At 47.3% G+C, this 8721-nt stretch overlaps 1 protein-coding gene across 4 annotated transcripts in view; it reads right to left on the bottom strand.

Moving 5' to 3' along the window:
• The window catches only part of LOC104528240 (xin actin-binding repeat-containing protein 1), a 34264-nt gene that overhangs the window by 11904 nt on the left and 13639 nt on the right, over nucleotides 1-8721 (bottom strand). Inside the window, exon 5 of one of the 4 annotated variants that reach the window (XM_029086004.1) lies at nucleotides 4331-4420. The exons of 2 other annotated variants lie outside the window; for them this stretch is intronic. The gene's annotated coding sequence lies outside the window, so the exon portion shown is untranslated. Of the gene's footprint in view, nucleotides 1-2659; nucleotides 2684-4330; nucleotides 4421-8721 lie in introns of those variants that run through there. One more of the 4 variants, XM_029086006.1, reaches the window with a different exon arrangement.

Below are 8721 nucleotides of genomic sequence, written 5' to 3'. Positions count from 1 at the left end.
CTGGCCTGGAACATCATACCCTTTTGGTTCAGGAAGAAAACATGGATATTTCCACCTCTTTCATGGCTGAAATGGGCTTTGAGCCTGGATGAGAGTAACACATCCGACAGTGACCCCATGCCACCAACCTGCTGGTGGGGCACGGAGCTCACATGCATCCCCACATCCCTGGACAAGTCCATCACCAAACAAGAGCAAATTGGGGGATGTGAAAGAGCTACATGTGTTCAGCTTGAACCAATTCCCACTTTTTTTACTCCATGATAGCACCACTTTCCCATCAACATGACTCACAAGCACTTACACCCATTTATCTTTACCTCTCCCCTTGGAACTCATTTCAGGGAATGAAGAGATGAAGAGATTATGAGACTTGCCCAGGGACGTAGCAAGGAGCCTTTGGCAGAACCAGAGGACTGAACCCTGCTCTTAGTTTAGAGATCTGATATTTTGAGCTGCACCAGCTCCCATGGGGCCTCCACTGGTGCCCAGCATAGCATTGTTGAGATATTAAAGATACTCAGCATTCCTCCTACCTTTGTTCAGATGCCTCCCATGGAGATGACTATGGCTGAGGATGTCCCTATCTGGTTCACAGAGAAATGGCTACTCTAGGATGAGGTGATTTATTAGCCAGACCTTCTGAGGGTACACAGACGGACTGGATGGTTGGATCAGTCACACACTTTTGGATGATGCTCAGGTCATCCTCCCTCATTCCCACCAGTGGTACCCTCTCCCACTTGGTCTTCATCCCCCTGGACAGCGCGGTCTTCCCCTCCCTCTGAGGATGAGAGCTGTGTCCATCCCCAGAGAGATGTTCATAGCAAAACTAGATGGGTTCACTTTTCAAAGAAAGACACAACTCCATATTCTAGCTGAGGAATTTCTTTTTACGTTAATCTGCTAAGTGCCAACAGGATGGCCATCTCCACCTCCTACCACAGATGTATATAGAGCTTTACACCTATACAACATGTCTCAGCCCTCCAGGTTAGTCAGGGCTGTAATTTCTCTGTGACTGCTGTAAAAACACGAGAAGGTTCTCCTTTTATCTGCAGACTCGCACTGCTGCATTCGGATTTAGTGCGGTATTTGCAATGCTTTCTGTTTGAACAATGGGCTCTCTCTCCACAAATCCAGCTATTGCACAGCCAGGAAAGGGCTGATGTACTTTTTAATATGTGCACATTAGAAGCACTGCAGCAATTCTGGCATTCTTTGCCCTCAAATCTCAGTCCCCACATCATGACATTTTGTAAATACAAAACTTAATGACTCCTCTTTGTTTTCTGAGTTGTGAGTTGAAATTTTCAAGTTTTTCTCTAAAATGAAGGTGATTCACTCTCCTTATATTTAAAAATGACAACAGCTAATGTCATACACTAACAGGATTCCAGGTGCTGGTGCTTTAAATGAAATACCAGTTCCTATGGGGACAAACATGCACCAAAAAGCCATGGAGGTCAGAACAGAGGGACCCCAGTGATCTCGTCAGACACTGGCTGGCATGTTGCTGGAAGATACCAAATGCCAAGGTTTCTTTTGTCCTTGGTTCCAGATGCTCCTACAGATGTGAAGGCATTTTGATGCAGAACCAAAGCTGGATACATGGGGAAGAAGCTGGATGCAATACAGATTCAGCTGCCCAGTTCTGCCCGAGGTCACTTGGACACCACGGGAGGAAACAGAAAAAGATATTTCCTTAATGCTTTTTTTTGCTAAGTTACCATGTAAATATGGCATCTCCCTCCCTGGTTTCTGTTGTCCGCAGCTTAAACACTGAGTCAAAATGAATTGTCCATCTACAGCCAGGGGAAGACTGTGGCACTGCTGGGGCAGATTTGGTGCATCTTAAGATAGGCTGCAGGGTTGCAAGATAAACCACATTCTGATTGCATCAGTTTTTCCACACTCTGCTCAAGAGACCCCAGGCTTTGACTACATCCCTGACTTCTTGAGAGGGACAGCACCCTGGAAATGGGGAGGAGAGGGTCAAGGCATCTCTGAGATATTGCTTTTGCAGGAGCCAGTGCTTATAGCTGCTAACACAAGCCCCTCTATCTGCCAGAGTGGGCTTCTCTCTTCATTTGGAGGCTTGAGACATACATTTGAAGGAGTCCACTTTCTAAAAATGGAAAATGAAGTAACTGGCAGCAAAGGTACCTCAGATTTCATGCTCTTTCCTTATTATGGACGTACCCTGTGAGAAGAGCATTGAAGTATGTGCTGAATTAGCTGTGGAAAACTTTAAAGAGAGCTTTGAAAAATCTTGTGTGGGAATCTCTCTCTTTTCTCCTACATTGCTGAATTACCTACTGGAAAAGCAAAAGGCATCCAATCAGTCTGTAAAACAGAAGATTTCTTCCTTGTAAGGTGATGAAATTTGACTAAGCCTCCCAGTAAGAGCAATGGGAGAGCTGGGGAGAGTCAACCTTGCTAGCTTTAAAGCAGGCAAAAAACAAAACAGAGTTTTGCAGCCTTTCTGGATGGGAAAATGAACACAAGTCCTTGACAAGAGCATGACCACACTGAAAAAAGTCTCTTAAAAACTAATGCTAAGAGATAGGAACACTTCAGAGCAAGGCAGGGACTCTGCTTTGCCTGACATGATCATTGCTGTGCTTAACCATTTTGGTGCCAAGTGCTTAGCAAAAGCATCCTCATGTCCTAGAGCTGGGTTGGTAATGTTTAATGGTCTTCTCCTACCCTAGATTATGGGTTTTACCACTGTGCTGTTATAATTTGTATTGGCCCATGGGCCCATGGGGTGAGATGCTGCACAAAGAAGAGCAATGTGTCCCTCTAGTCAAAAATGAATCATGTAGCTGAAGGAAGATTTCCAGTTCATGCAGTGGAAAATAGCACAGCTTCAGTGCTGCCTAGTCTTTCATCCATTAGCTTGGATGGATGAAAGGCCACAGGGCTTCTGTTTTAATGACGGATATAATTAGATACAAGGCTTTCATTCAAGCTTTCCTCTTATCCCTGCCTTTGTTTTCTTTTCTTTTTTTCCCTTTTTGACATATTTTTCAGTGCACTGCACAGCCCTCGGTTTGCTTATCGCTTCTCACAAAACTGCCTGCCTCAGATAGGGGCTGCTCAAACCCGGCAGGCGGGCGGCTGCCTCTGCGCTTGTGGAGAGTCTGGTGGCTCCAGCAAGGCTCTGCCTGACGAAACAGGCTGCTACCACCCTCTAAATTGCTAATTATAGATAAGAGTGAAAGAACAACAGTTCATTCCACTAACGAGAAAGCCGAGCTGTCACGTGTGTGTGGCTAACGGCATCCAGGAGGCACCTAGGACATCTCAAGATTTGTGAGTGCGGTGATGCTCCACAGCATCCCCTGGGATGCTAAAGCAAAGCCAAAGGCTGTTATGTTTAGGGTGCTATTTGTTGTGTATGAGATGGAGGGCATCAAAACCCATTTTGAAACCTGTGCCAGGCTCCACATTTCTGCCTTGCTGAGCAAAAGGGCTCCACTGATATTTTGGGCATCCATTCCAGTGCCGAGCGATGCATCCTGCGCGGCGCTGATTGACTAGCACTGGTTGGGGCCTCAGGAATTTTAAACCTGATACTTCAAGCATTAAAGCATCCCCTCTGTGAGCTAAAATAGAAGAAAAGAGCTCCTGAGGACCCTCTCTTCCCACCCCACCCAGCTCTGGCACCACTGCCGACGGCGCTGCTGTCTGAGTGAAGGATACGGGGAATGCTCCTCCCAGCTGGGGTTTGTCGGCAAAATGCCCTTCATGCCAGCGTCTGGCGCCGGATGAATCTGCACATTTCATGTGAGGGGCTGCAATGTTAGGACTGTCCATAGAGAGCAGCTGTTGGGGTTTCTTTAGCTCTTCTCTTGCCCCTCGTATGTACAGCTTGGGCTCAGTTTACAGCCTCTCTGCCCCATCAGCTGTGTCCCCATGGAGCAGGGAGGGCTGTGGGACCTGGATAGTTGCCATGGGGGAAAAACCATTCCTCATATCCTTTTGTACTCACTGGTCTTTCTGGACACAGGGGGAAAAGCAAAGCAACAGAGGGAAAAAGACTCTTAAATATTAATCAAGAAATTCACTCACTTCCTTTTCAGTTATTGCCCATAAATCACTCAACTTTTCTGTCTTGTGCTGAAGATAATATTACAGGTCTCTTGAACTGAAATTGTGTTCCACCTGACAGCCAACTCTCAACAAGTGGAAAACAAATCACTAGCAAAACTCTATCCCCCTCCTTCCTCTGAGAAAACCCCATCTCGCCAGTAACACGGCAGCTCTGGCTCGCTCTGCTTTCTATTTAAACCACTTTATCCTATAGAGAAACAATGCTACCCACCTGTTGGTGTCCACCACCTCTGCTGCTGGCACTCCTTCGCAACTCGGCTCCCACCACCAACCCCAGTGAGCTACCGAGTGCCTGAGTCACCTATTAAAAAAGGAAGCTGCAAGCTCAGCACCAGTCTCCCAGCCCGCCTGGCCAACCACATGTCATCGGCTTTGCTCCCAAAATCAGCCGCCCTGAGCAAACACAGCTGCTAAGCAAAGCCCTTTGTATCGCTGTGCGTGTCCCACCGCCGTCCGTGGACTGGGGGTTGTGTAACGAGGCCTGAGATCAGCCAAGGGCTCACATGGGGCTTGCATGAGCCAGGAGGAATCATGGAATCATAGAACGGTTTGGGTTGGAAAAGATCTTAAAGATCATCCAGTTCCAACCCCCCTGCCATCAGCAGGGACCCCTTCCACTAGATGGAAAGGAAAGGCATAGCCTGGTGGTGGAAAGGTTAAACCATTCTATGGTTCTATAAGTTGTACCAGAGTCCTATCCCCCTCCATCTCTTGCTGAAAGGAGTGGTGTTCTAGAGAGCATCACATCCCAGCCAGCTGAATCTAGCATGCACCATCACCTGCTCAGTGGCTGCCTGACATTGCTCCTCTGCAGATCAACTTTGGGATTACCATGATGGCTGCTGGACCTGGCATGTCCTACACCTTGGAACACAGACTTGTTATGGTCTCACCCCTTGGCTGTGCCACAGCTCAAGCTCTGTGGGATGTTTAGCACATCCCATAGTGCAGAACCCAAAACCCAACACTCAAAGGCCAGTGGAAGGAGAAGGACCCATATCCTGGAGCTTAGCACTGGGGAAATCAAGGCAGGAAAACTGCAATTTCTTCACACTGTGAAAGGGACTTTGCTTTCCAAGGGCATGGAGGTGAACCAACATGGAAATGCTCCTGGGATTGTGGAGGTCTGGCCTGACTGTTTCCTAGGAATTTGAGGGCATTTCTGCTATTCTTCCCTGCCTGGGATGGGCTGTGGGTTACCTCTAGTTGCACAGTCATTACCTGTTGGGTCTCCTGTCTCAGGCTGTGTCACTGGATATGTCCCCATTCCCATCTGCTTGTCCCGGAGTGCATGTTGGTGAAACCTCAGCAACTCCCTATCCCCCTCCTGAAGCTAGAAGCCCATCCCTGCAGATGGGGACGCCGTGTCTAAGTGTCTCTATCCCTAGATGTGGGAGCTGTATGTGCTGAATCACACTTACCCCATCCTCCTCCCAACTTTATCCCCCAGAGAATCAGTCCCCTGACAAAAAAGGTTTCTACATACCAACATTGCTCCACGACTGGGCTGGGGGAATTTGTGCGGATGGGTAAGCACCCATAAAAGCTGGCTGGGAAACCGGTGTTCCTGCTTAATCCAGGAGCCTGGCAGCCCATTGGCGGTGCTCAGTCAGCGGGGAAAGATTTAAATCTCTGGCCCCAACCCCTGCGCCAGCAGCTCTGGTCCATGGGGAAGCTCTGTGAGAGGAGACACACGCCGAAGGTGGGGTGGGAAGCGGGGCAGGCTGACTCCCTGTCTCGGTTTGGAGGCTGCTGAAAGGTGAGTGGTGCTGGGATGCTGCAGCAAAGGGTGTGTGGGGAGAGGTAGTACTGGGAGGGTGGGGGTTTGGGGAGGGGAGAGCATCTCTAGTTATTTCTTATTGGCCTCATGACCCACTCTTGAGGCTTTAGTTCATGTTAAAATGTCATGTGCTACTTTTTCCAAAGGAAGGGGGAAAAATATGGGACAAGGTTGCAGCAGGGAACATCAGTGGGATTTTAAGCAGCGCGAGGACCAGTGGTGTTCTAAAACATCCTACTTGTCCTCATGGGTAGCCCTGGATCACGCTTTGCTCTGTTTGCAAACTGCAATGTTTTCTCTCATTTTCAGTTCTACAAAGGACAACGAGGATTTGAAATTCAAGCTTTTTCTTTTTGCTTTGGATTGGCCAATTATGTGAGAGAGTGGCAATTGTAAACATGTTTGGGTTGTTTGTTTTTTGTTTGTTTTTTTTTTAAAATAAGCCATCTATTTTTTTTGACTGTTTTGGTCCAGGATACCTTTTTTTTATAACTACATGAACTAGGAATTAACCTTAAAAAATGAGACCTGAGATTTCCACTTGTAACCAACACAGTTGTAGGAATACCACTGATTACAGTTAGATAACTAACAACAATAAAACATCTTAACAACACCTTTTTTCTGATTCCAAACTTTCATGAGTAGACTTTGTCCTTTCAAATAAGCTTGTACATCATCACATACAATAGATCCCTGATTTGGAGGTGGGGGCCATCTCTGGTATAGTTCATAAATGTAATGACTAATGCACCTGAAAAAATACAAATCATTCTCTTTTGAGAGGGTTTAAGAAAGATTTTGCGCTGTCTGCAAGCCCTGTGTTGCTATCATTTGATCAACTCTGGCACATAGAGCTAATATACAAATTCTAGGGTGGGAAATGGGCTGAAAAGCACCAGAACCACAGGAAGGTGCAAAACAAATAAGTAAAAGGCAATAATGTAACTACAGAGCAGCTGTGTTGAAGAAAAAATAAGATTTAAAACATTATTTCATGCTTTAGGAACTGTCTACTAAATTATAAGCAAACAATTAACATTTAGCATGTGTATAAGGTTGCATTTGCAAATCTGAGGGGGTGGGAGGGGGTGAAGGAAAAAGAAGCTATTGAAGAGTGTCTTGTTTCCTGCACTTGAAATCAGATCTCTTTACAATTTCCAGCACCTCTAAACTGAAGGTTCATGATCTTTAGTCATTTCTGCAAATGTTTTTAGTTCCTCAGTGTCAACTGGACTTTCCTTTGCAGGAGCAACATCATGACCCTCAGGTAATTTAAACAAATCACAAAAAAGGTTGGGAAAATTTAGCCTCAGGCAGAGCTGAGTATCTGCCCCAAGGCAGCTCGGGGCTATTTCTGGGCTTTGCAAAAATCCAGGAATGTGGAGGACTCTATTGCTGGTATCAAAAAATGCCAAGAATCTCCGATGAGAGACAGCTGTGAGTGGCATTGGGGGTTGGGGACATGGTCTTCTTGAGTGGGCCAGCTGCTGTGGGGTTGTCTTTCCTTAGGGTCTTCCACATCACCTGGGTCAGCTCCTTCCCTTTTGGGATGTGATGGATGCAACCCCGACTATTCGCTCAGCATTGCCTCATTCTCCATGTTCCTCTGCTCTTTGCAAAGGGTTAATAAAGGCCGAGCAGAGGTTTAATAAATCACTGCCCCGGGCTGTGTGTCACTGGGATCTCGGTGTCCAGCACTGCCCTCTGACAGGCTGGGGATCGTGTATCACGCCCTGCTCATGCCGGCACCGTTCTCGTACCCTCCAGTAACTCTTTATCTGTTATTTATACAGGGGATTTTCACTGAAATGGTGACAAACACCTCTGCTTGACATCCAACGAGAGCTGTTTTTATTTCCCTGCTTCTCTATTTCACCTATCCCTGAACACTGGCTGACAGCAGGACTATTTTTATCCCTAAGCCCTTCACGCCCTGCTCATGCCGGCACCGTTCTCGTACCCTCCAGTAACTCTTTATCTGTTATTTATACAGGGGATTTTCACTGAAATGGTGACAAACACCTCTGCTTGACATCCAACGAGAGCTGTTTTTATTTCCCTGCTTCTCTATTTCACCTATCCCTGAACACTGGCTGACAGCAGGACTATTTTTATCCCTAAGCCCTCTGACAGGCTCCATCTCCTCTGCGTGCTCTACCTTCTCCTGTACAGCAGCATCTCAACACTTCCAGACTGCAATGGAGGAGACCATTTGTGATCGCAGCGTCCCTTCCTCTAAAATCCCCTTCTCCAGGGGAAGCAACACCAGGTTACTCACTGGAATAACCTCCACTTGGGGAGAGGGGTTCTTGGCATGCCACGAATACCAGACCTTTTAAGGGAAGCCCTCTCTAATCACTGTGAAGAGATACCTTGGGAATGTGTGAGTCCTGCGAGCATCACTGGCCGCACATCCCACCTGGGACCTGGAAGTACTGGTGGATGACCAGTTGATCATGAGCCAACAATGTGTCCTTGTGGCCAAGAAGGCCAATGATCTCCTGGAGTGCATTAAGAGTGTGACCAACAGGTTCAGGGTGGTAAACCTCCCCCACCACTCTGCCTCAGTGAGGCTGCATCTGGAGTGTTATATCCAGTTCTGGGGTCCCCAGTTCAAGAGAGAGAGGGAATTTCTGGAGAGAGTCCAGCGGAGGCTACAGGGATGATTAGGGGGCTGGAGCATCTTTCTTACGAGGAAAGCTGAGAGAGCTGGGTCTGTTCAGCCTGGAGAAGAGCAGCCTGAGAGGGGACCTTCGGGTGTCAAGAGAATGGGGTCAGACTCTTTTCAGTGGTGGCCAGTGATAGGGCAAGGGGCAACA

This window comes from Antrostomus carolinensis, unplaced genomic scaffold (assembly GCF_000700745.2).
Source record: "Antrostomus carolinensis isolate BGI_N321 unplaced genomic scaffold, ASM70074v2 scaffold15187, whole genome shotgun sequence".
NCBI classification, from domain to species: Eukaryota; Metazoa; Chordata; class Aves; order Caprimulgiformes; family Caprimulgidae; genus Antrostomus; species Antrostomus carolinensis.
This window is presented reverse-complemented; position numbering and strand designations above follow the sequence as displayed.